This window comes from Procambarus clarkii, chromosome 19 (assembly GCF_040958095.1).
Source record: "Procambarus clarkii isolate CNS0578487 chromosome 19, FALCON_Pclarkii_2.0, whole genome shotgun sequence".
NCBI classification, from domain to species: domain Eukaryota; kingdom Metazoa; phylum Arthropoda; class Malacostraca; order Decapoda; family Cambaridae; genus Procambarus; species Procambarus clarkii.
The window spans coordinates 46,277,174-46,296,658 of NC_091168.1; positions in this window are offsets into that span (position 1 = coordinate 46,277,174).

The following is a 19,485-nucleotide window of genomic DNA, read 5'->3' on the forward strand; positions in this document are numbered from 1 at the left end:
GTACTGGGTATTGGTGGTAATGGGTGTTAGTGGTACTGGTTTTTGTTGGTACTGGTTGTTGGCGGTTCTGGTTGTTGGTGGTATTGGTTGTTGGTGGTAGTGTTGTTGGTGGTACTTGTTGTTAGTGGTACTGGTTGTTGGTAGTACTGGTTGTTGGTGTTACAGGTTGTTAGTGGTACTGATTGTTGATGGTACTGGTTGTTGGTGGTACTGGTTGTTGGTGGTACTGGTTGTTAGTGGTACTGGTTGTTGGTGTTACTGGCTGTTGGTGGCACTGGATGTTGGTGGTACTGGTTGTTAGTGGTGCTGGTTGTTGGTGGTACTGAATGTTAGTGGTACTGTTTGTTGGTAATACTGATTGTTGGTGGTACGGTTTGTTGGTGGTACTGGTTGTTGGTAGTACTAGTTTCTGGTTGTTCAGTTTATTGGTGGTACTGGTTGTTGGTGGTACTGTTTGCTGGTGGTACTTTTTGTTAGTGGGGTTGGGTGTTGGTGTTACTGGTTGTTGGTGGTACTGGTTGTTGGTGGTACTGGATGTTGGTGGTACTGGGTGTTGGTCGAACTGGGTGTTAGTGGTACTGGTTGTTGGTGTGGTTGTTGGTGGTACTGTTTGAAGTTGGTACTGGTTTTTGGTTGTACTGGTTGTTGGTGGAACTGGCTGATGGTGGTATTGTTTGTTAGTGGTAGTGTTTGTTGGTGGTACTGGTTGTAGGTGGTACTGGAAGTTTTTGGTACTGTTTGTTGGTGGTACTGATTGTTGGTGGTATTGATTATTGGTGGTACTGGTTGTTGGTGGTAATGCTTGTTGGTGGTACTGGTTGTTGGTGGTACTGGTTGTTGGTTGTACAGGTTGTTGGTGGTACTGGTTGTTAGGGATACTGTTTCTTGGTGGTACTGGTTGTTAGTGGTGTTGGTTGTTGGTGTTTCTGGTTTTTGGTGGTACTGGTTGTTAGTGGTACTAGTTGTTGGTGGTACTGGTTCATGGTGGTACTGGTTATTGGTGGTACTGGTTGTTAGTACTGGTGGTTGGTGGTACTGGTTGTTGGTGGTACTGGTTGTTGGTGGTACTGGTTGTTTGTGGTACTGGTTGTTGGTGGTACTGGCTGTTGGTGGCACTGGATGTTGGTGGTACTGGTTGTTAGTGGTACTGATTGTTGGTGGTACTTGTTGTTGGTGGTACTGATTGTTATTGATACTGGTTATTTGTGGTACTGGTTGTTAGTGGTACTGGGTGTTGGTGGTACTGTTTGTTGGTGGTACTAATTGTTGGTGGTACTGGTTGTTGGTGGTACAGAGTATTGGTGGTACTGGTTGTTGGTGGTACTGGTTGTTAGTGTTACTGGTTATTGATGGTACTTCTTGTTAGTGGTACTAGGTGTTCGTGGTACTGGTTGTTAGTGGTATTGGTTATTGGTGGTACTGGTTGTTGGTGGTACTTGTTGTTAGTGGTACTGGTTGTTGGTGGTACTGGCTGTTGGTATTACTGGTTGTTAGTGGAACTGGTTGTTGGTGGTACTGGTTGTTGGTGGTACTGGTTTTTGGTGGTACTGGTTGTTGGTGGTACTGGTTGTCGGTGGTTCTTGTTGTTAGTGGTACTAGTTGTTGGTGGTATTGGTTGTTGGTGGTACTGGTTGTTGGTGGTACTGGTTGTTAGTGGTACTGGTTGTTGGTGATACTGGTTGTTAGTGGTACTGGTTGTTAGTGGAACTGGTTGTTAGTGGTACTGGATGTTGGTGGTACTGGTTGTTGGTGTTACAGGTTGTTAGTGGTACTGGTTGTTAATGGTACTGGTTGTTTGTGGTACTGGTTGTTGCAGGTACTGGCTGTTGGAGGTACTAGGTGTTGGTGGTACTGGGTGTTGGTGGTACTGGTTGTTAGTGGAACTGGTTGTTGGTTGTACTGGTTGTTGGTGTTACAGGTTGTTAGTGGTACTGATTGTTGATGGTACTGGTTGTTGGTGGTACTGGTTGTTGGTGGTACTGGTTGTTAATGGTACTGGTTGTTGGTGGTACTGGCTGTTGGTGGCACTGGATGTTGGTGGTACTGGTTGTTAGTGGTGCTGGTTGTTGGTGGTACTGGATGTTAGTGGTACTGTTTGTTGGTAATACTGATTGTTGGTGGTACGGTTTGTTGGTGGTACTGGTTGTTGGTAGTACTAGTTTCTGGTTGTTCAGTTTATTGTTGGTACTGGTTGTTGGTGGTACTGTTTGCTTTTGGTACTTTTTGTTAGTGGGGTTGGGTGTTGGTGTTACTGGTTGTTGGTGGTACTGGTTGTTGGTGGTACTGGATGTTGGTGGTACTGGGTGTTGGTCGAACTGGGTGTTAGTGGTACTGGTTGTTGGTGTGGTTGTTGGTGGTACTGTTTGAAGTTGGTACTGGTTTTTGGTTGTACTGGTTGTTGGTGGAACTGGCTGATGGTGGTATTGTTTGTTAGTGGTAGTGTTTGTTGGTGGTACTGGTTGTTGGTGGTACTGAAAGTTTTTGGTACTGTTTGTTGGTGGTACTGATTGTTGGTGGTATTGATTATTGGTGGTACTGGTTGTTGGTGGTAATGCTTGTTGGTGGTACTGGTTGTTGGTGGTACTGGTTGTTGGTTGTACAGGTTGTTGGTGGTACTGGTTGTTAGGGATACTGTTTCTTGGTGGTACTGGTTGTTAGTGGTGTTGGTTGTTGGTGTTTCTGGTTTTTGGTGGTACTGGTTGTTAGTGGTACTAGTTGTTGGTGGCACTGGTTCTTGGTGGTACTGGTTATTGGTGGTACTGGTTGTTAGTACTGGTGGTTGGTGGTACTGGTTGTTGGTGGTACTGTTTGTTGGTGGTACTGGTTGTTGGTGGTACTGGGTGTTAGTGGTAATGAATGTTGGTGGTACTGGTTGTTGGTGGTACTGGTTGTTAGTGATACTGGTTGTTGCTGGTACTGTTTGTTTGTGGTACTAATTATTGGTGGTACTGGCTGTGGTACAGGTTGTTAGTGGTACTGGTTGTTAGTGGTACTAGTTGTTAGTGGTACTGGTTGTTGGTGGTACTGGTTGTTGGTGGTACAGAGTGTTGGTGGTACTGGTTGTCGGTGTTACTGGTTGTTACTGGTACTGGTTGGTGGTGGTTCTGGTTGTTGGTGGTACTGGTTGTTGGTGGTACAGAGTGTTGGTGGTACTGGTTGTCGGTGTTACTGGTTGTTACTGGTACTGGTTGTTGGTGGTTCTGGTTGTTGGTGGTACTGGTTGTTGGTGGTACTGGGTATTTGTAGTACTGGGTGTTAGTGGTACTGCTTTTTGTTGGTACTGGTTGTTGGTTGTACTGGTTGTTGGTGGTATTGGTTGTTGGTGGTAGTGTTGTTGGTGGTACTTGTTGTTAGTGGTACTGGTTGTTGGTGGTACTGGTTGTTGGTGGTACTGGTTGTTAGTGGTACTGGTTGTTGATGGTACTGGTTGTTGGTGGTACTGGCTGTTGGTGGCACTGGATGTTGGTGGTACTGGTTGTTAGTGGTACTGGTTGTTGGTGGTACTGGTTGTTGGTGGGACTGGTTGTTGGTACTGGTGGTTGGTGGTACTGGTTGTTGCTGGTACTGTTTGTTGGTGGTACTTACTGTTGGTGGTACTGGGTGTTAGTGGTACTGGTTGTTAGTGATACTGGTTGTTTTTGTTACTGTTTGTTTGTGGTATTAATTGTTGGTGGTACTGGTTGTTACTGGTACTGGTTGTTGGTGGTTCTGGTTGTTGGTGGTAATGGTTGTTGGTGGTACTGGGTATTGGTGGTAATGGGTGTTAGTGGTACTGGTTTTTGTTGGTACTGGTTGTTGGCGGTTCTGGTTGTTGGTGGTATTGGTTGTTGGTGGTAGTGTTGTTAGTGGTACTTGTTGTTAGTGGTACTGGTTGTTGGTAGTACTGGTTGTTGGTGTTACAGGTTGTTAGTGGTACTGATTGTTGATGGTACTGGTTGTTGGTGGTACTGGTTGTTGGTGGTACTGGTTGTTAGTGGTACTGGTTGTTGGTGGTACTGGCTGTTGGTGGCACTGGATGTTGGTGGTACTGGTTGTTAGTGGTGCTGGTTGTTGGTGGTACTGAATGTTAGTGGTACTGTTTGTTGGTAATACTGATTGTTGGTGGTACGGTTTGTTGGTGGAACTGGTTGTTGGTAGTACTAGTTTCTGGTTGTTCAGTTTATTGGTGGTACTGGTTGTTGGTGGTACTGTTTGCTGGTGGTACTTTTTGTTAGTGGGGTTGGGTGTTGGTGTTACTGGTTGTTGGTGGTACTGGTTGTTGGTGGTACTGGATGTTGGTGGTACTGGGTGTTGGTCGAACTGGGTGTTAGTGGTACTGGTTGTTGGTGTGGTTGTTGGTGGTACTGTTTGAAGTTGGTACTGGTTTTTGGTTGTACTGGTTGTTGGTGGAACTGGCTGATGGTGGTATTGTTTGTTAGTGGTAGTGTTTGTTGGTGGTACTGGTTGTTGGTGGTACTGGAAGTTTTTGGTACTGTTTGTTGGTGGTACTGATTGTTGGTGGTATTGATTATTGGTGGTACTGGTTGTTGGTGGTAATGCTTGTTGGTTTTACTGGTTGTTGGTGGTACTGGTTGTTGGTTGTACAGGTTGTTGGTGGTACTGGTTGTTAGGGATACTGTTTCTTGGTGGTACTGGTTGTTAGTGGTGTTGGTTGTTGGTGTTTCTGGTTTTTGGTGGTACTGGTTGTTAGTGGTACTAGTTGTTGGTGGTACTGGTTCTTGGTGGTACTGGTTATTGGTGGTACTGGTTGTTAGTACTGGTGGTTGGTGGTACTGGTTGTTTTTGGTACTGGTTGTTGGTGGTACTGGTTGTTTGTGGTACTGGTTGTTGGTGGTACTGGCTGTTGGTGGCACTGGATGTTGGTGGTACTGGTTGTTAGTGGTACTGATTGTTGGTGGTACTTGTTGTTGGTGGTACTGATTGTTATTGATACTGGTTATTGGTGGTACTGGTTGTTAGTGGTACTGGGTGTTGGTGGTACTGTTTGTTGGTGGTACTAATTGTTGGTGGTACTGGTTGTTGGTGGTACAGAGTATTGGTGGTACTGGTTGTTGGTGGTACTGGTTGTTAGTGTTACTGGTTATTGATGGTACTTCTTGTTAGTGGTACTAGGTGTTCGTGGTACTGGTTGTTAGTGGTATTGGTTATTGGTGGTACTGGTTGTTGGTGGTACTTGTTGTTAGTGGTACTGGTTGTTGGTGGTACTGGCTGTTGGTATTACTGGTTGTTAGTGGAACTGGTTGTTGGTGGTACTGGTTGTTGGTGGTACTGGTTTTTGGTGGTACTGGTTGTTGGTGGTACTGGTTGTCGGTGGTTCTTGTTGTTAGTGGTACTAGTTGTTGGTGGTATTGGTTGTTGGTGGTACTGGTTGTTGGTGGTACTGGTTGTTAGTGGTACTGGTTGTTGGTGATACTGGTTGTTAGTGGTACTGGTTGTTAGTGGAACTGGTTGTTAGTGGTACTGGATGTTGGTGGTACTGGTTGTTGGTGTTACAGGTTGTTAGTGGTACTGGTTGTTAATGGTACTGGTTGTTTGTGGTACTGGTTGTTGCAGGTACTGGCTGTTGGAGGTACTAGGTGTTGGTGGTACTGGGTGTTGGTGGTACTGGTTGTTAGTGGAACTGATTGTTGGTTGTACTGGTTGTTGGTGGTACTGGTTGTTGGTGGTACAAGTTGATGGTGGTACTTGTTGTTAGTGGTACTGGTTGTTGGTGGTACTGGCTGTTCGTGGCACTGGATGTTGGTGGTACTGGATGTTGGTGGTACTTGTTGTCGGTGGTACTGGTTGTTAGTGGTACTGGTTATTGGTGGTACTGTTTGTTGGTGGTACTAATTGTTGGTACTACTGGCTGTTGGTAGCATTGGTTGCTGGTGGTACTGGTTGTTAGTGGTACTGGTTGTTGGTTGCACTGGTTGTTAGTGGAACTGGTTGTTGGTGGTACTGGTTGTTGGTGGTACAGAGTGTTGGTGGTACTGGTTGTTGGTGGTACTGGTTGTTAGTGGTTCTGGATATGGGTGGTACTTCTTGTTAGTGCTACTGGGTGTTCGTGGTACTGGTTGTTGGTGGTATTGGTTGTTGGTGGTACTGGACGTTGGTGGTACTTGTTGTTAGTGGTACTGGTTGTTGGTGGTACTGGTTGTAGGTGGTACTGGTTGTTGATGGAACTGTTTGTTGGTGGTACTGGTTGTTAGTGGTGTTGGTTGTTGGTGTTACTGGTTGTTGGTGGTACTGGTTGCTGGTGGTACAGTGTGTTAGTGGTACTGATTGTTGGTGGTACTGGGTGTTGTTGGTACTGGGAGTTAGTGGTAAAGGTTGTTGGTGGCAGTGGTTGTTGTTGGTACTAGTTGTTGGTGGTACTGTTTGTTGGTGGTATTGGATGTTGGTGGTACTGGTTATTAGTTGTACTGGTTATTGGTGGTGCTGGTGGTTGCTGGTGTTGTTTGATGGTGGTACTGGTTATTGGTGGTACTGGTGGTTGGTGGTGTTGTTTGATAGAGGTATATACTCGTTGTTGGTGTGGTGGTACTGTTTGTTGGTGGTACTGGTTGCTGGTGGTAATGGGTATTAGGGGTACTGTATGTTGGTAATAAGGGTTATAGGTGGAACTGGTTGTTGCTGGTACTGTTACTGGTACTGGTTGTTGGTGGTACTTCTTGTTAGTGGTACTAGGTGTTCGTGGTACTGGTTGTTGGTGGAATTGGTTGTTGGTGGTACTGGTTGTTGGTGGTACTGGCTGTTGGTATTGCTGATTGTTAGTGGAACTGGTTGTTGGTGGTACTGGTTGTTGGTGGTACTGGCTGTTGGTATTGCTGATTGTTAGTGGAACTGGTTGTTGGTGGTACTGGTTGTTGGTGGTACTGGTTTTTGATGGTACTGGTTTTTGGTGGTACTGGTTGTCGGTGGTACTTGTTGTTAGTAGTACTAGTTGTTGATGGTATTGGTTGTTGGTGGTACTGGATGTTGGTGGTACTGGTTGTTAGTGGTACTGGTTGTTGGTGGTACTTGTTGTTAGTCGTACTAGTTAATGGTGGTATTGGTTGGTGGTGGTACTGGTTGTTGGTGGTACTCGTTGCTAGTGGTACTGGTTGTTGGTGGTAATTGCTATTGGTATTACTGGTTGTTAGTAAAACTGGTTGTTGGTGGGACTGGTTGCTGGTGGTAATGGTTTTTAGTGGTACTGGTTGTTGGTGATACTGGCTGTCGGTGGTACTTGTTGTTAGTGGTACTGGTAGTTGGTGGTACTGGCTTTTCCTGGTACTGGTTGTTGGTGCTACTTTTTGTTAGTGGTACTGGGTGTTAGTGGTAATGGTTGTTAGTGGTACTGTTTGATAGTGGTACTGGTAGTTGGTGGTACTAGTGTTGGTGGTACTGGTTGTTGGTTGTACTGGTTGTTAGTGGTACTTGTTGTTAGTGGTACGGGTTGTTGGTGGTACTTGCTGTTGGTGGTACTGGTTGTTGGTGTTACTGGTGGTTAGTGGTACTGGTTGATGGTGGTACTGGTTGTTAGTGGTACTAGTTGTTTGTGGAACTGGTTGTTGGTGGTACTGTTTGTTGGTAGTACTGGTTGTTGGAGGTACTTGTCGTTAGTGGTACTGGTTGTTGGTGGTAAAATGTGTTGGTGGTACTGGTTGTTTGTGGTATCGGGTGTTAGTTGTATTGGTTGTTAGTGGTTCTGGGTGTTGGTGGTACTGGGAGTTAGTGGTACTGGTTGTTGGTGGTACTGGTTGTTGGTGGTACCGTTTGTTGGTGGTACTGGTTGTTGGTGTTACTTGTTGTTAGTGGTACGAGTTGTTGGTGGTACAGGCTGTTGGTATTACTGGTTGTTAGTGGTACTGGTTGTTGGTGGTACTGGTTGTTAGTGGTACTGGTTGTTGGTGGTACCGGTTGTTGGTGGTACTTGTTGTTAGTGGTACTGGTTGTTGGTGGTACTGGCTGTTGGTGGTACTGGTTGTTGGTGATACTGATTATTAGTGGTATTGGTTGTTTGTGGTACTGGTTGTTGGTGGTACTGCCTGTTGGTGGTACTGGTTGTTGGTGATACTGGTTGTTAGTGGTACTGGTTGTTAGTGGAACTGGTTGTTAGTGGTACTGAATGTTGGTGGTACTGGTTGTTGGTGTTACTGGTTGTTAGTGGTACTAGTTGGTAATGGAACTGGTTGTTTGTGGTACTGGTTGTTGCAGGTTCTGGCTGTTCTGGTACTAGGTGTTGGTGGTACTGGGTGTTGGTGGTACTGGTTGTTAGTGGTACTGGTTGTTGGTTGTACTGGTTGTTGGTGGTACTGGTTGTTAGTGGTACAGTGTGTTAGTGGTACTGATTGTTGGTGGTACTGGGGGTTGTTGGTACTGACAGTTAGTGGTAAAGGTTGTTGGTGGTAGTGGTTGTTGTTGGTACTGGTTGTTGGTGGTACTGTTTGTTAGTGGTACTGGATGTTGGTGGTACTGGTTATTAGTGGTACTGGTTATTGGTGGTACTGGTGGTTGGTGGTGTTGTTTGATGGTGGTACTGGTTATTGGTGGTACTGGTGGTTGGTGGTGTTGTTTGATAGTGGTAATCGTTGTTGGTGGTACAGGTTCTTGGTGGTACTGGTTGTTGGTGGTACTGGTTGTTGGTGGTATTGGTTGTTAGTGGTACTGGTTGTTGGTGGTAATGGTAGTTGGTGGTACTTGTTGTTGGTGGTCTTGGTTGTTTGTGGTACTGGATGTTAGTGGTACTGGTTGTTTGTGGTACTGGTTGTTGGTGGCACTGGATGTTAGTGGTACTGTTTGTTGGTAATACTGATTGTTGGTGGTACGGTTTGTTGGTGGTACTGGTTGTTGGTGGTACTGGTTGCTGGTTGTTCAGGTTATTGGTGGTACTGGTTGTTGGTGGTACTGGCTGTTGGTGGTACTGGTTGTTGGTGATACTGATTGTTAGTGGTATTGGTTGTTTGTGGTACTGGTTGTTGGTGGTACTGCCTGTTGGTGGTATTGGTTGTTGGTGATACTGGTTGTTAGTGGTACTGGTTGTTAGTGGAACTGGTTGTTAGTGGTACTGGATGTTGGTGGTACTCGTTGTTGGTGTTACTGGTTGTTAGTGGTACTGGTTGGTAATGGTACTGGTTGTTTGTGGTACTGGTTGTTGCAGGTTCTGGCTGTTGGTGGTACTAGGTGTTGGTGGTACTTTGTGTTGGTGGTACTGGTTGTTAGTGGTACTGGTTGTTGGTTGTACTGGTTGTTGGTGGTACTGGTTGTTAGTGGTACAGTGTGTTAGTGGTACTGATTGTTAGTGGTACTGGGTGTTGTTGGTACTGGGAGTTAGTGGTAAAGGTTGTTGGTGGTAGTGGTTGTTGTTGGTACTGGTTGTTGGTGGTACTGTTTGTTGGTGGTACTGGATGTTGGTGGTACTGGTTATTAGTGGTACTGGTTATTGGTGGTACTGGTGGTTGGTGGTGTTGTTTGATGGTGGTACTGGTTATTGGTGGTACTGGTGGTTGGTGGTGTTGTTTGATGGTGGTAATCGTTGTTGGTGGTACAGGTTCTTGGTGGTACTGGTTGTTGGTGGTACTGGTTGTTGGTGCTACTGTTTGTTGGTGGTACTGGTTGCTGGTGGTAATGGGTGTTAGTGGTACTGTATGTTGGTAATAAGGGTTAGCGGTGGAACTGGTTGTTAGTGGTACTGGTTGTTGCTGGTACTGTTTGTTACTGGTACTGGTTGTTGGTGGTACTGGTTGTTGGTGGTACTGGTTGTTGGTGGTATTGGTTGTTAGTGGTACTGGTTGTTGGTGGTAATGGTAGTTGGTGGTACTTGTTGTTGGTGGTCTTGGTTGTTAGTGGTACTGGATGTTAGTGGTACTGGTTGTTTGTGGTACTGGTTGTTGGTGGTACTGGATGTTAGTGGTACTGTTTGTTGGTAATACTTATTGTTGGTGGTACGGTTTGTTGGTGGTACTGGTTGTTGGTGGTACTGGTTGCTGGTTGTTCAGGTTATTGGTGGTACTGGTTGTTGGTGGTACTGTTTGTTGGTGGTACTGGGTGTTGGTCGAACTGGGTGTTAGTAGTACTGGTTGTTGGTGTGGTTGTTGGTGGTACTGTTTGATGGTGGTACTGGTTTTTGGTTGTACTGGTTGTTGGTGGAACTGGCTGATGGTGGTATTGTTTGTTAGTGGTAGTGTTTGTTGGTGGTACTGGTTGTTGGTGGTACTGGAAGTTTTTGGTACTGTTTGTTGGTGGTACTGATTGTTGGTGGTATTGATTATTGGTGGTACTGGTTGTGGGTGGTAATGCTTGTTGGAGGTACTGGTTGTTGGTTGTACAGGTTGTTGGTGGTACTGGTTGTTAGGGATACTGTTTCTTGGTGGTACTGGTTGTTAGTGGTGTTGGTTGTTGGTGTTTCTCGTTGTTGGTGGTACTGGTTGTTAGTGGTACTGGTTCTTGGTGGTACTGGTTCTTGGTGGTACTGGTTGTTGGTGGTACTGGTTGTTAGTACTGGTAGTTGGTGGTACTGGTTGTTGGTGGTACTGTTTGTTGGTGGTACTGGTTGTTGGTGGTACTGGGTGTTAGTGGTAATGATTGTTGGTGGTACTGGTTGTTGGTGGTACTGGTTGTTAGTGATACTGGTTGTTGCTGGCACTGTTTGTTTGTGGTACTAATTGTTGGTGGTACTGGCTGTGGTACTGGTTGTTAGTGGTACTGGTTGTTAGTGGTACTAGTTGTTAGTGGTACTAGTTGTTGGTGGTACTGGTTGTTGGTGGTACAGAGTGTTGGTGGTACTGGTTGTTGGTGTTACTGGTTGTTGGTGGTTCTGGTTGTTGGTGGTACTGGTTGTTGGTGGTACTGGGTATTGGTAGTACTGGGTGTGAGTGGTACTGGTTTTTGTTGGTACTGGTTGTTGGCGGTACTGGTTGTTGGTGGTATTGGTTTTTGGTGGTAGTGTTGTTGGTGGTACTTGTTGTTAGTGGTACTAGTTGTTGGTGATACTGGTTGTTGGGGGTACTGGTTGTTGGTGGTACTGGTTGTTGGTGGTACTGGATGTAAGTGGTACTGGTTGTTGGTGGTACTGGCTGTTGGTGGCACTGGGTGTTGGTGGTACTGGTTGTTAGTGGTACTGGTTGTTGGTGGTACTAGTTGTTGGTGATACTGGTTGTTAGTACTGGTGGTTGGTGGTACTGGTTGTTGCGAGTACTGTTTGTTGGTGGTACTGGTTTTTGGTGGTACTGGGTGTTAGTGGTACTGGTTGTTAGTGATACTGGTTGTTGCTGGTACTGTTTGTTTGTGGTACTAATTGTTGGTGGTACTGGCTGTGGTACTGGTTGTTAGAGGTACTGGTTGTTAGGGGTACTAGTTGTTAGTGGTACTGGTTGTTGGTGGTATTGGTTGTTGGTGGTACTGGTTGTTGGTGGTACTGGTTGTTAGTGGTACTGGTTGTTGGTGGTACTTGTTGTTAGTGGTACTAGTTGTTAGTGGTATTGGTTGTTGTTGGTACTGGATGTTGGTGGTACTCGTTGCTAGTGGTACTGGTTGTTGGTGGTAATTGCTGTTGGTATTACTGGTTGTTAGTGGAACTGGTTGTTGCTGGTACTGGTTGTTGGTGGAAATGGTTTTTGGTGGTACTGGTTGTTGGTGGTACTGGTTGTCGGTTGTACTTGTTGTTAGTGGTACTGGTAGTTGGTGGTACTGGCTTATCCTGGTACTGGTTGTTGGTGCTACTGGTTGTTAGTGGTAGTGGTTGTTAGTGGTAATGGTTGTTAGTGGTTCAGTTTGATGGTGGTACTGGTAGTTGGTGGTACTGAGTGTTGGTGGTACTGGTTGTTGGTTGTACTGGTTGTTAGTGGTAGTTGTTGTTAGTGGTACGGGTTGTTAGTGGTACTGGCTGTTGGTGGTACTGGTTGTTGGTGTTACTGGTTGTTAGTGGTACTGGTTGATGGTGGTACTGGTTGTTAGTGGTACTGGTTGTTTGTGGAACTGGTTGTTGGTGGTACTGTTTGTTGGTGGTACTGGTTGTTGGAGGTACTGGTTGTTAGTGGTACTGGTTGTTTGTAGAACTGGTTGGTGGTGATACTGTTTGTTGGTGGTACTGGTTGTTGGAGGTAAAAGGTGTTGGTGGTACTAGTTGTTTGTGGTATCGGGTGTTAGTTGTATTGGTTGTTGGTGGTTCTGGGTGTTGGTGGTACTGGGAGTTAGTGGTACTGGTTGATGGTGGTATTTGTTGTTGGTTGTACTGTTTGTTGGTGGTACTCGTTGTTGGTGTTACTTGTTGTTAGTGGTACGAGTTGTTGGTGGTACAGGCTGTTGGTATTACTGGTTGTTAGTGGTACTGGTTGTTGGTGGTACCAGTTGTCGGTGGTACTTGTTGTTAGTGGTACTGGTTGTTGGTGGTACTGGCTGTTGGTGGTACTGGTTGTTGGTGATGCTGGTTGTTAGTGGAACTGGTTGTTAGTGGAACTGGTTGTTAGTGGTACTGGATGTTGGTGGTACTGGTTGTTGGTGTTACTGGTTGTTAGTGGTACTGGTTGTTAATGGTACTGGTTGTTTGTGGTACTGGTTGTTGCAGGTACTGGCTGTTGGTGGTACTAGGTGTTGGTGGTACTGGGTGTTGGTGGTACTGGTTGTTAGTGGTACTGGTTGTTGGTTGTACTGGTTGTTGGTGGTACTGGTTGTTGGTGGTACTAGTTGATGGTGGTACTTGTTGTTAGTGGTACTGGTTGTTGGTGGTACTGGCTGTTCGTGGCACTGGATGTTGGTGGTACTGGTTGTTAGTGGTACTGGTTGTTGGTGGTACTGGTTGTTAGTGGTACTGGTTGTTGGTGATACTTGTTGTTGGTAGTACAGAGTCTTGGTGGTTCTTGTTGTCGGTGGTACTGGTTGTTAGTGGTATTGGTTATTGGTGGTACTGGTTGTTAGTGGTACTGGGTGTTGGTGATACTGGTTGTTGGTGGTACTGTTTGCTAGTGGTACTAATTGTTGGTACTACTGGCTCTTGATCGCACTGGTTGTTGGTGGTACTGGTTGGTAGTGGTACTGGTTGTTGGTTGTACTGGTTGTTAGTGGAACTGGTTGTTGGTGGTACTGGTTGTTGGTGATACAGAGTGTTGGTGGTACTGGTTGTTGGTGGTATTGGTTGTTAGTGGTTCTGGTTATGGGTGGTACTTCTGGTTATGGGTGGTACTTCTTGTTAGTGCTACTGGGTGTTCGTGGTACTGGTTGTTGGAGGTATTGGTTGTTGGTGGTACTGAACGTTGGTGGTACTTGTTGTTAGTGGTACTGGGAGTTAGTGGTAAAGGTTGTTGGTGGTAGTGGTTGTTGTTGGTACTGGTTGTTGGTGGTACTGTTTGTTGGTGGTACTGGATGTTGGTGGTACTGGTTATTAGTGGTACTGATTATTGGTGGTACTGGTGGTTGGTGGTGTTGTTTGATGGTGGTACTGGTTATTGGTGGTACTGGTGGTTGGTGGTGTTGTTTGATAGTGGTACTCGTTGTTGGGGGTACAGGTTCTTGGTGGTACTGGTTGTTGGTGGTACTGGTTGTTGGTGCTACTGTTTGTTGGTGGTACTGGTTGCTGGTGGTAATGGGTGTTAGTGGTACTGTATGTTGGTAATAAGGGTTATCGGTGGAACTGGTTGTTAGTGGTACTGTTTGTTGCTGGTACTGTTTGTTACTGGTTCTGGTTGTTGGTGGTACTGGTTGTTGGTGGTACTGGTTGTTGGTGGTATTGGTTGTTAGTGGTACTGGTTGTTGGTGGTAATGGTAGTCGGTGGTACTTGTTGTTGGTGGTCTTGGTTGTTAGTGGTACTGGATGTTAGTGGTACTGGTTGTTGGTGGTATTGGATGTTAGTGGTACTGGTTGCTGGTTGTTCAGGTTATTGGTGGTACTGGTTGTTGGTGGTACTGTTTGTTGGTAATACTGATTGTTGGTGGTACGGTTTGTTGGTGGTACTGGTTGTTGGTGGTACTGGTTGCTGGTTGTTCAGGTTATTGGTGGTACTGGATATTAGTGGTACTGTTTGTTGGTAATACTGATTGTTGGTGGTACGGTTTGTTGGTGGTACTGGTTGTTGGTGGTACTGGTTGCTGGTTGTTCAGGTTATTGGTGGTACTGGTTGTTGGTGGTACTGTTTGTTGGTGGTACTGGATGTTGGTGGTATTGGTTGTTGGTGGTACTGGATGTTGGTGGTACTGGGTGTTGGTCGAACTGGGTGTTAGTAGTACTGGTTGTTGGTGTGGTTGTTGGTGGTACTGTTTGATGGTGGTACTGGTTTTTGGTTGAACTGGTTGTTGGTGGAACTGGCTGATGGTGGTATTGTTTGATAGTGGTAGTGTTTGTTGGTGGTACTGGTTGTTGGTGGTACTGGAAGTTTTTGGTACTGTTTGTTGGTGGTACTGTTTGTTGGTGGTATTGATTATTGGTGGTACTGGTTATTGGTGGTAATGCTTGTTGGAGGTACTGGTTGTTCGTGGTACTGGTTGTTGGTTGTACAGGTTGTTGGTGGTATTGGTTGTTAGGGATACTGTTTCTTGGTGGTACTGGTTGTTAGTGGTATTGGTTGTTGGTGTTTCTGGTTGTTGGTGGTGCTGGTTGTTGGTGGTACTGGTTGTTGGTGGTACTGGTTGTTGGAGGCACAGGATGTTGGTGGTACTGGTTGTTAGTGGTACTGGTTGTTGGTGGTACTGTTTGTTAGTGGTACTGGTTGTTGGTGATTCTTGTTGTTGGTAGTACAGAGTGTTGGTGGTACTTGTTGTTGGTGGTACTGATTGTTATTGATACTGGTTATTGGTGGTACTGGTTGTAAGTGGTACTGGGTGTTGGCGGTACAGTCTGTTGGTGGTACTAATTGTTGGTGGTACTGGCTGTTGGTGGCACTGGTTGTTGGTGGTACTGGTTGTTGGTGGTACTGGTTGTTGGTGGTACTGGTTGTTGGTGGTACTGGTTGTTAGTGTTACTGGTTATTGATGGTACTTCTTGTTAGTGGTACTAGGTGTTCGTGGTACTGGTTGTTGGTGGTATTGGTTGTTGGTGGTACTAATTGTTGGTACTACTGGCTGTTGGTGGCACTGGTTGTTGGTGGTACTGGTTGTTAGTGGTACTGGTTGTTGGTGGTACTGGTTGTTAGTGGTAATGGTTGTTAGTTATACTTGTTGTTGGTAGTACAGAGTGTTGGTGGTACTTGTTGTCGGTGGTACTGGTTGTTAGTGGTACTGGTTATTTGTGGTACTGGTTGTTAGTGGTTCTGGGTGTTGGGGATACTGGTTGTTGGTGGTACTGTTTGTTGGTTGTACTGGTTGTTGGTTGTACTGGTTGTTAGTGGAACTGGTTGTTGGTGGTACTGGTTGTTAGTGCTACAGAGTGTTGGTGGTACTGGTTGCTGGTGGTACTGGTTGTTAGTGGTTCTGGTTATGGGTGGTACTTCTTGTTAATGCTACTGGGTGTTCGTGGTACTGGTTGTTGGTGGTATTGGTTGTTGGTGGTACTGGACGTTGGTGGTACTTGTTGTTAGTGGTACTGGTTGTTGGTGGTACTGGTTGTAGGTGGTACTGGTTGTTGATAAACTGTTTGTTGGTGGTACTGGTTGTTAGTGGTGTCGGTTGTTGGTGTTACTGGTTGTTGGTGGTACTGGTTGTTGGTGGTACAGTGTGTTAGTGGTGCTGATTGTTGGTGGTACTGGGTGTTGTTGGTACTGGGAGTTAGTGGTAAAGGTTGTTGGTGGTAGTGGTTGTTGTTGGTACTGGTTGTTGGTGGCACTGTTTGTTGGTGGTACTGGATGTTGGTGGTACTGGTTATTAGTGGTACTGGTTATTGGTGGTACTGGTGGTTGGTGGTACTCGTTGCTGGTGGTACAGGTTGTTGGTGGTACTGGTTGTTGGTGGTACTGGTTGTTGGTGGTACTGTTTGTTGGTGGTTCTGGTTGTTGGTGGTACTGGTTGTTGGTGGTACTGGTAGCTGGTTGTTCAGGTTATTGGTGGTACTGGTTGTTGGTAGTACTGTATGTTGGTGGTACTTTTTGTTAGTGGGGTTGGTTGTTGGTGTTACTGGTTGTTGGTGGTACTGGTTGTTGGTGGTACTGGGTGTTGGTCGAACTGGGTGTTAGTGGTACTGGTTGTTGGTGTGGTTGTTGGTGGTACTGTTTGATGGTGGTACTGGTTTTTGGTTGTACTGGTTGTTGGTGGTACTGGATGTTTGTGGTACTGTTTGTTGGTAATACTGATTGTTAGTGGTACTGTTTGTTGGTGGTACTGGTTGTTGTTGGTACTGGAAGTTTTTGGTACTGTTTGTTGGTGGTACTGATTGTTGGTGTTATCGATTGTTGGTGGTACTGGTTGTTGGTGGTAATACTTGTTGGTGGTACTGGTTGTTCGTGGTACTGGTTGTTGGTTGTTCAGGTTGTTGGTGGTACTGGTTGTTCGTGGAACTGTTTGTTGGTGGTACTGGTTGTTAGTGGTGTTGGTTCTTGGTGTTACTGGTTGTTGGTGGTACTGGTTGTTGGTGGTTCTGGTTGTTGGTGGTACTGGTTGTTGGTGGTAATGGTTGTTGGTTGTACAGGTTGTTGGTGGTACTGGTTGTTGGTGGTACTGTTTGTTGGTGGTACTGGTTGTTGGTGGTACTAGTTGTTGGTTGTACAGGTTGTTGGTGGTACTGGTTGTTGGTGGAATTGTTTGTTGGTGGTACTGGTTGTTAGTGGTGTTGGTTGTTGGTGTCACTGGTTGTTGGTGGTACTGGTTGTTGGTGGTACTGGTTGTTTGTGGCACTGGGTGTTGGTTGAATTGGGTGTTAGTGGTACTGGTTATTAGTGGTACTATTTGATGGTGTACTGGTTTTTGGTTGTACTGGTTGTTGGTGGAACTGGCTGATGGTGGTATTGTTTGTTAATGGTAGTGTTTGTTGGTGGTACTGGTTGTTGGTGGTACTGGAAGTTTTTGGTACTGTTTGTTGGTGGTACTGATTGTTGGTAGTATTGATTATTGGTGGTACTGGTTGTTGGTGGTAATGCTTGTTGGTGGTACTGGTTGTTGGTTATACTTGTTGTTGGTAGTACAGAGTGTTGGTGGTACTTGTTGTCGGTGGTACTGGTTGTTAGTGGTACTGGTTATTGGTGGTACTGGTTGTTAGTGGTACTGGGTGTTGGTGATACTGGTTGTTGGTGGTACTGTTTGTTGGTGGTACTAATTGTTGGTACTACTGGCTGTTGGTGGCACTGGTTGTTGGTGGAACTGGTTGTTAGTGGTACTAGTTGTTAGTTGTACTGGTTGTTTGTGGAACTGGTTGTTGGTGGTACTGGTTGTTGGTGGTACAGAGTGTTGGTGGTACTGGTTGTTGGTGGTACTGGTTGTTAGTGGTTCTGGGTGTTGGTGATACTGGTTGTTGGTGGTACTGTTTGTTGGTGGTACTAATTGTTGGTACTACTGGCTGTTGGTGGCACTGGTTGTTGGTGGTACTGGTTGTTAGTGGTACTAGTTGTTAGTTGTACTGGTTGTTAGTGGAACTGGTTGTTGGTGGTACTGGTTGTTGGTGGTACAGAGTGTTGGTGGTACTGGTTGTTGGTGGTACTGGTTGTTAGTGGTTCTGGATATGGGTTGTACTTCTTGTTAGTGCTACTGGGTGTTCGTGGTACTGGTTGTTGGTGGTATTGGTTGTTGGTGGTACTGGACGTTGGTGTTACTTGTTGTAAGTGGTACTGGTTGTTGGTGGTACTGGTTGTAGGTGGTTCTGGTTGTTGATGGAACTGTTTGTTGGTGGTACTGGTTGTTAGTGGTGTTGGTTGTTGGTGTTACTGGTTGTAGGTGGTACTGGTTGTTGCTGGTACAGTGTGTTAGTGGTACTGATTGTTGGTGGTACTGGGTGTTGTTGGTACTGGGAGTTAGTGGTAAAGGTTGTTGGTGGTAGTAGTTGTTGTTGGTACTGGTTGTTGGTAGTACTGTTTGTTGGTGGTACTGGATGTTGGTGGTACTGGTTATTAGTGGTACTGGTTATTGGTGGTACTGGTGGTTGGTGGTGTTGTTTGATGGTGGTACTGATTATTGGTGGTACTGGTGGATTGTGGTGTTGTTTGATAGTGGTACTCGTTGTTGGTGGTACAGGTTTTTGGTGGTACTGGTTGTTAGTGGTACTGGTTGTTGGTGGTACTGTTTGTTGGTGGTACTGGTTGCTGGTGGAAATGGGTGTTAGTGGTACTTTATGTTAGTAATAAGGGTAATCGGTGGAACTGGTTGTTAGTGGTACTAGTTGTTGCTGGTACTGTTTGTTACTGGATCTGGTTGTTGGTGGTACTGGTTGTTGGTGGTACTGGTTGTTGGTGGTGTTGGTTGTTAGTGGTACTGGTTGTTGGTGGTAATGGTTGTTGGTGGTACTTGTTGTTGGTGGAGTTGGTTGCTAGTGGTACTGGATGTTGGTGGTTCTAGTTGTTTGTGGTACTGGTTGTTGGTGGTACTGGATGTTAGTGTTACTGTTTGTTGGTAATACTGATTGTTGGTGGTACGGTTTGTTGGTGGTACTGGTTGTTGGTGGTTCTAGTTGTTTGTGGTACTGGTTGTTGGTGGTACTGTTTGTTGGTGGTACTTTTTGTTAGTGGGGTTGGTTGTTGGTGTTACTGGTTGTTTTTATTACTGGTTGTTGGTGGTACTGGGTGTTGGTGGAACTGGGTGTTAGTGGTACTGGTTGTTGGTGTGGTTGTTGGTGGTACTGTTTCATGGTGGTACTGGTTTTTGGTTGTACTGGTTGTTGGTGGAACTGGCTGATGGTGGTATTGTTTGTTAGTGGTAGTGTTTGTTGGTGGTACTGGTTGTTGGTGGTAATGGAAGTTTTTGGTACTGTTTGTTGGTGGTACTGATTGTTGGTGGTATTGATTATTGGTGGTACTGGTTGTTGGTGGTAATGCTTGTTGGTGGTACTGGTTGTTGATGGTACTGGTTGTTGGTTGTACAGGTTGTTGGTGGTACTGGTTGTTAGGGATTCTGTTTCTTGGTGGTACTGGTTGTTACTGGTGTTGGTTGTTGGTGTTTCTGGTTGTTGGTGGTACTGGTTGTTAGTGGTACTGGTTGTTGGTGATACAGGTTGTTGGTGGTACTGGTTGTTGGTGGTACTGGTTGTTAGTACTGGTGGTTGGTGGTACTGGTTGTTGGTGGTACTGTTTGTTGGTGGTACTGGTTGTTGGTGGTACTGGTTGTTAGTGAAACTGGTTGTTGCTGGTACTGTTTGTTTGTGGTACTAATTGTTGGTGGTACTGGCTGTGGTACTGGTTGTTAGTGGTACTGGTGGTTAGTGGTACTAGTTGTTAGTGGTACTGGTTGTTGGTGGTACTGGTTGTTGGTGGTACAGAGTGTTGGTGGTACTGGTTGTTGGTATTACTGGTTCTTACTGGTACTGGTTGTTGGTGGTTCTGGTTGTTGGTGGTACTGGTTGTTGGTGGTACTGGGTATTGGTAGTACTGGGTGTTAGTGGTGCTGGTTTTTGTTGGTACTGGTTGTTGGCGGTACTGGTTGTTGGTGGTATTGGTTGTTGATGGTAGTGTTGTTGGT